The following is a 6,833-nucleotide window of genomic DNA, read 5'->3' as shown; positions in this document are numbered from 1 at the left end:
GAATGGAAACTTATCTAAACCGAGTCTCGGCCACCTGCCAGAAACATGGAGTACATACGATCATTCGTGTTAAAAATATGCGCTAAAATGAGATTGTGTATGAGTACGTCTGGGTACCTTTGGATCTTGAGAGAACTTCAATTCATTCGTAATGAGAGGCATCGTATGAAAAGTCTGGAAAATGTTGTACCAATTTTGGTACGCATTGGTTTTTCTCTGAGCGTTTGCTCCTTTAGGCTTTTCACTGTTGTACAGAATTTTGTTCTTGAAATCTACTTACCTAATAGAGTGACTGCCTCAAAAACATTTTAATGAAAGCTGGCCTTGAAGGGACACTCTTAAATTTTTTATCTGCGTGCCAATTTTCTTTGAAGCGAATGTTTGCACCGAAACTTTACAAAGCTCTCGAAATGTCTGAAGTGTTGAAACGTTTCACGGGATACGAATTGTATACACCTATCTATACTGTGATTACGCTGTTTTGTCTACACACGGCTCGCTTTTAGAAAGACTGGATGGTCTAAAATCGAGAAAATCAAAAGTATGTTCGGTTCGTAAGACATTTTCTTGTATAAAAATTGATGCTCAGAATTTGCAGCTTTCTAAAATCGTTTTGTCTTGCCCTTATTCCTCATAGAAAACAACAGAACTTGTTATAAGCATGGTTAGCCCAAGGCTGTCCTCATCAAGTATTATAAGAGAGGCAGTTTCCACTTTCGGGATCATGCTAAGAAAGCCTTGTTTCCGGGAATCACTGTACCATAACATGCCCCAAAGGCATTTCTAAAAAGCATCGTTATGCATTACCGTCGAAGACTGTGATTTCACGTTTCTTTCTTTACCACAGGCAGAATCTACTTGTAGAATTGCGTCCTGTGCTTACGCTAAAGAAAGCTATGGTTAATATTACATTATCTTTTAATTTGTCTAAAATCTTTTAAACTATTCAACTATGTACGCATGTTAAGTTTATGCCAGCCTTGTACGAGAGCCTTCATTAGCTATGAAGTTAAACTCGGCGAATACTGAGATCATGAACGGTCACTGAAGGTTGAAACGATTTATAGCCTGATTTCACGAGCATATATTCAGCACATGTGTTAATTAAGCGTAAATGGTCTCTGCTGGATGCACGCGCATTTGCCATGAGTTTACTGACACGTTCCGGGAACGAAGGGCCAAGAATAGCTAGACTTGGTCAGACACTTTTGTCTGATCGAGCATTCTTTGTTGCGGGCTATCTAAACTCAGTGTTAGACGGGTAGTGGCGTTGTTCTAACGATTCGCTCTATATAGCTAAAGTTTGACACACCTACGCAGAACACGTGCGATTCAAAAGATAGACTCGGACTAGACAATGTTTCCTGGTAAGCGTACGGGTAGCATTTAGTATTGACAATGTGGCAATTTTCGACCACATAAACGATTGGCCCAGCAGGTTATGGCTTCTGTTTTGATGGAAGTTCTTTCTTCGCAGCTGTATGCAGCTACCGATCACACATGAGCGCTCCGCCCACTCAGAGCAACTCATTGATTCATTCAACGCAAGTTCCGTTGCTGAGCGGCCATTTTGCCGTGACCACCCTGTCGTCACGTTGTACGTGGATCTTATGTCTGTTAGCTGGTTATACCATATTACTATTGTTACCATTAACTGGTGGCGCTCTCATGTATAAGGATTTCGCATTGTTCGATAACGTACAATCGGGATCGTAGCACGGGCAAGCCTAACAGTATTCTCATCAGCATTGGCTCCTCTTCACTTGATTTTGCTTCTATAATATTGCTGTGTTATTGTCTTACTATAGCTATTGACAGAGGTACCGGTATGCCAGTCGATTAAGGGCCCATACCATGTACCCCTTGCCGTTGCTTCTCACAAACGAGAGTGTGGGGAACAAGGCGGTTCGTAGGCGAACAATCAGCAGTTCGGTAACGATCTTCGAAAGTAGTCGACAATGCCAGCCACGCAAAGGCTGTCGTTGCTACGAGCAAAGTAGTTCTTCCGATTCCCCTAAACGAATGCTATTATCCACCGGCGTATGCCCATGTAAAACCTACACACCACACTACTCAATACGATGTGTACTATTTTTTGTTGTCGAGTAGCTGCCTCTTACAACTGTTTCAGGATTCAAGATCGGGGAGGAGGAATAGGATAGAACGATCGTGGAGAAAAGGAGGAAAAAACACCGACAGCTTTTGGCGACCAAGACAAAATTGTTGCTTTTTCTATAGCTAAGGGCTGGCTGTTTGGCTTAGTCACGCGCTTGGAGTAAATGCAATCCAATGGACGTACTCAACGGACCATCGACCCGATATTGTCAAGAGCGAATAGGTAGATGCAGGCCTTGTTGATCAGTAACTGCCGTCAAGGCTGTCTGATATCGTTTTGTTAAGATAAGCAGCACTTCTGTCCTACTTGATGTTGGTGTTGTTCAACAAACTTCGATGGCCCATAACGAGCGTATGCCTCCGATGCCGCCGGGCACTCGCAGGAAACAACGTTGGCCCCTCACGCGCGCATTTTCACCCATAGATATACGCACAACCTGCTTGTTTTCCACAAGCGCCTCTTTTCCGCCTGTTATTCGAGGCTGTCCGTTTCCGCATGGTATCAGCATAGTTTAGTTCCCTTAGACGTTACTTGCGCTGAGTCTCCAAGAAAATGCAATAATTTTTTGGTTATTTCATTTGGTCAATTGACCGGGGACATTTGAAAAATCGCTCTACCGTAAGTGAGGATGACTGATGCAAATTGAGGTAAAAGTTGATGGGTACTAGAGTTAAGTTTCCAAAGACGCACCAAGCAATAATGTAAAACTCACTTATCAACAGTTATAGATGTCCCGTGATGCCATTAACCGTAGCATCACGCTCCAGCAATGCTGAAATTCGAAACAGCGCTTTGTCAAACGGACGAAGCAATAATGTGAAGAGCTGAGTATTCTCCTTTTGCAACGAGGTCAGTTTAGTCAAGATTAGTAGAAAAAGGTTTTTGAAACCAGTCTTGCTCACGGGTAATCAAAAATTGTATAAAGTATTCATGCTCTCAGTTCTTTACATTGTGCTTGGCGCACTGAACTGTTTACCTGGTACCTACGCGGTTGAATGCTATCTCGTGAGCTTGACCTTGGCTCCTGACAAGTCCTATCTGAGCTCACACCAAATGAACAGCCAAGATTGAGATATCCTTTAAATCTGGGATCTCTATTAAAAACACTGAAACGTCCACACCCTGTAACTACTCTGCAATATGGAATCCGTTAGTACCTATGGCACGATACATACATAACTATTCACCATAATCATACAAATAAAGTATAATCGAATAAAAACACTTGTGAGATCTAAACTCTGGAAAGGCTCTTCTGCTCACCAAATTAGCGTTGCCTTTTCCAATCCAAACAGTCTCTTAGCACTAGGAAGTATCAACAGTGGCTCCTTAAATTATATTGCAATCACAATCTTAAAAGTTACTTAAACTCTTCGACTTTCTCCTACAAGGTGAAGATACAGATAAAACATTCAATTAGCAATGTTTTGTGCTGAGATTATTTAACCTCATATTAGGACTATTCCTACATTCCAGCTTCTATAGAGATTTATACGTATAGGAGAACCCGCATAGGACGTACCATCATTTTGCAGACTTCTACATATATAATGCAAACGTTAGGTCATATTTTTCAAAAGAATGCCAATTTTTCTTATAGGGAACACATGATCTCTCGGACGTCGTTCAAGCTATATATTATATAACCTGTATATTATACTATCCATATTATAAAATACTAATTCATTCAAGCGTGCGACTAGACCGAGCTTTTGTCAAATGTGGTCCTGTGTCTGCTTGTATTATCGTAGGGGGACGATCTGTCTTTCTTATCATGTGTACTTGTTCCACTAAGCGTGAAATTTATTGAGCGTCGGAACCACACCCTCCGTCTGAGACCGTACCGGCTTCAAATGATTCTGAACGTGGTTTTTTCGCTGTCCATATAAGGAGCCGTTGCCTTGCCTCGTCTAAAACTCTGCCCATTGTCGAACGCCTGTTGGGTCGAGAATGGCCAACTATGCCTGTCGCCCACTGATCGCGTATGATTCAACGAATAACCTGTGCAGCATCAACCGGAATGTCTGATTGGCTCCACGATTTTTCGATGTGGTAGAGATAGCAACAATATCGTATTCATTTGTCGCACGTAGGTAGACTTCGAGTTAAAATATCAATTAAGTCTATCTCGTTGGCTCATATAGCCGCACGAAGTATGGTTATAGCTAGTTCATTAGGCTGTCAGACTGTGCTACGGGAAGAAGAAGGTCGTCGTCCGTGAAGACGTCGCCCTTTAGCGGAAGGACACATAACACCTAAAGCCCTTTAACGATATTCATCGCAGTAAATTCTCGAACAACGATGGTCTCAATGAAATAATTGTAATGAAGTTCAAATCTCTCCCGAACGAGTTTGTTTAAACATCTTCGTTCAACCGGTGCACCCATTAGCATGCGTTCTTTGAAGTACTTTTTAAGGAGGGCAGAACCGTGTTTCCGCATGCAGATCCTAGAACGAATACTGGAACCAAAGTTCCACTCTCCTGTGACGTCACCTGGGCAACTAGTTTTGTTTCTTACGACGCAGTCACCTTTAGAGGGCCTATCGCCGTCAGTAGGTAAGTCCGGTCTAGATTAAATTTGTTGGAGAAAATCGAACTTCATGACCTCACCAAAGCTTTATCGAAGCTTATTGAATGTCTGAAAGACATCTTTTTCGATTGCCAATGAGGAAAGCTAGGATAAAAACTTTTTAGAGGCCGGTTGCGATGTCAACTCTTCAGCTCCGTTGTCGACCATTTCTTGAGCATAGCGTAGCCTTATATGGTTATCACAAATAGGACAAGTTACACTCCTAATGGCACTCCCTGAAATGCATTAAACACACGATGGGACAAACTTGTTTGGAACACCAGCAGCTGCGGTTCTTTTCACAGCCCTGGGATGTTTTTGCGGAATAGTTCTTGCTTGTCTCAAATTCATTAGCTGCCTAACGGAAAGCTTTCTATCTGTGATAGTTGCAACTGCTTTTTACATGCTCTCGATATCCGACTTGTCTCTGCCAGGCCTTTTCATATATGTACTCGAATATTGTGAGTCCACCCTGTTACTCGCTCTTGATTATTTCCGCACAAGAAATGAGAATAACGGATGCTCAAATGGACATTTGAGTCTGATGTACAGCATTTAACGTGGAACAAAAAGAGAGCTTGACTTAATAAATTCAACAATAGTTGATACAATTATTGATACATTATGTAGCACTGTTGTAAAGATGCAGTGGTCATAATTTGAATAAAACTAAATGGATTTGTCTAATAAGATCAAAGCACCAAGCACATCCTTAAAAATACAAGGAACATGGCATAGATTTCAGTTAGCGGGGTTGAGTATTTCGAGTGTTTGTCCGATACACAGAATTTAGCTTTCATCTACAGGACGACGTTTGATCCATTTAGGAGTGCGCCTTTTCGAAATATCGTTATAGTTTGTTTTAAAGGAAACCTTAGAAATACGACGCCTCCAGTACAAGGATATATCATATCATAGTATGCCTATTAACCTAGGGTATAACCTTAGCGTGACCTATTGCCTTTTATGGGTACAAATCAATGTTATATTCTAATATAAGTTACAAGACGCAATATTCTCGCTGTCTATTTTGGTAAACGTGTAACTGTTTTAAGCATGTTACCTCTTCATATTTTGACAAATGTTCTAAGTAGGCGGGGAAAAAAGTTGTGTTTGTCAAACTGTACCAAGAAATTTCACGTTTGTAAATGTGTTAAGCAGTCAGTGACCAGCAAGCCTAGGATCTGTGTATATCTCCAAAATGCGAAAAAAACAACGTTTATAGCTGAAATGTCTAAAATCAATGCTTCTTCGTGCAACGATGCTGAATGGCTTCACCTTCACGAACTCGTTCGAAGAGAATATCTCAATATTCTGATGGAATCGTAAGTTATGATTCAACTATTTGTTTTGTTGGAAACGTCAGGATCGAAGATCGTTCCATTCAGCCCAATATGCAATGCATAGCATTGACGGAACTATCATAATTCAAAAGCAATAACTTAACTCAGAAGCAGCTGAAAGTTCTTTTATAGGTGAGCTCAGCAAAAGAAACAATGAATAACCACTTAAAATAAGAAAGAAGTAACCAATGTAATATTTTGACTTGAAATGTTTTATATTGCCGTTAGCATCGCTTCAAACAACCCATATGGTAATTTGGGTGTTTTAAAGGAAGTCTACGATTATAGAATTCTCGCAAGGGGCCGTGAGCTAGAAGCTTTTTTAAGGGTTAAGGAACTTGAACTATATGATTACGGGTATTGATCTTGACGGGCAGTTCTCTTTATAAATCAAGGTACGCGGTCTGAAGTTCGTGATGGACTATGCGTCTCCATCACGCTTCAAGCTTACAAGCCTGATTAACAATAAATAGTACTAATTTAGGATCACGAAATTCAAGAATAAGATACAATATATACTGATTGTTCAAGTGGAACTGGTATTTTAGGTTGTGTGCATTTCCCGAACGCGATGGCGTTTGCAGCTCTGGCCACGTAATTACGATTCGTCCTTTTACCAATCGCAGAAACACTTAGCAGCTTTGCGTGTAGGTCCGAAGAAGCTGATTATTTCCGATTTTTTAGGTCTGACAAGTTGATGGCATTAAAGTACTACCTACATATGATCGTACAGTAGATCGGATTCAAGCAGAGCCATAAATGCTTGCAGGGACTCCACACACATAAGACAGAACGTACGAGTGG

The sequence above is a fragment of the Varroa destructor genome, unplaced genomic scaffold (assembly GCF_002443255.2).
Source record: "Varroa destructor unplaced genomic scaffold, Vdes_3.0 BEIS01000001.1, whole genome shotgun sequence".
Lineage (NCBI taxonomy): Eukaryota > Metazoa > Arthropoda > Arachnida > Mesostigmata > Varroidae > Varroa > Varroa destructor.
This window is presented reverse-complemented; position numbering follows the sequence as displayed.